The sequence below is a fragment of the Limulus polyphemus genome, unplaced genomic scaffold (genome assembly GCF_000517525.1).
Source record: "Limulus polyphemus unplaced genomic scaffold, Limulus_polyphemus-2.1.2 Scaffold4218, whole genome shotgun sequence".
In the NCBI taxonomy this organism is placed as follows: domain Eukaryota; kingdom Metazoa; phylum Arthropoda; class Merostomata; order Xiphosura; family Limulidae; genus Limulus; species Limulus polyphemus.
The window spans coordinates 3041-3791 of NW_013669828.1; positions in this window are offsets into that span (position 1 = coordinate 3041).

Below are 751 nucleotides of genomic sequence, written 5' to 3' on the forward strand. Positions count from 1 at the left end.
GCTTTGTAGGACTATTCTTTTAATCAGTGCTGCTTTGTAAGGCTGTTCTTTTAATCAGTGCTACTTTGTAAGACTGTTCTTTTAATCAGTGCTGCTTTGTAAGGCTGTTCTTTTAATCAGTGCTACTTTGTAAGACTGTTCTTTTAATCAGTGCTACTTTGTAAGACTGTTCTTTTAATCAGTGCTACTTTGTAAGACTGTTCTTTTAATCAGTAATACTTTGTAAAACTGTTCTTTTAATCAGTGATACTTTGTAAGACTGTTCTTTTAATCAGTACTACTTTGCAAAACTGTTCTTTAACGCTAAAAACCGGGTTTTGATACCCATGGTGAGCACAGCACAGATATCCCCTTGTGTAGCTTTGCGCTTAACAACAAACAAATTTTTTTTTTAGTGTCCGTGGGTAGACAGGTACGTTATCCGTGCATGACTAAGTATGATTAGGCTTAATATTAAGAAATGGTTCCAAGACCTATAAACACGTTTCTGGTTAACAGCCAACTTACTGAGAAGACACATTTCCGAATACGCGTTTTACAGTAATGTAAGTGACATCATTGTTGTTGAGATGACGAAATAACAACTGACACAAGGAAACCACTAAAAGTTTAGTAGTTCTATGGTTATTAAATAATAGGGAACCAACATCCAATTCTGAACGAGATTCATGCCGCTTTGCATGCGAATTTTGAAGATAATCTCCAACACAGGCAACAGTTAATCAACCTAATAATGGCTGGAGACGGCTTG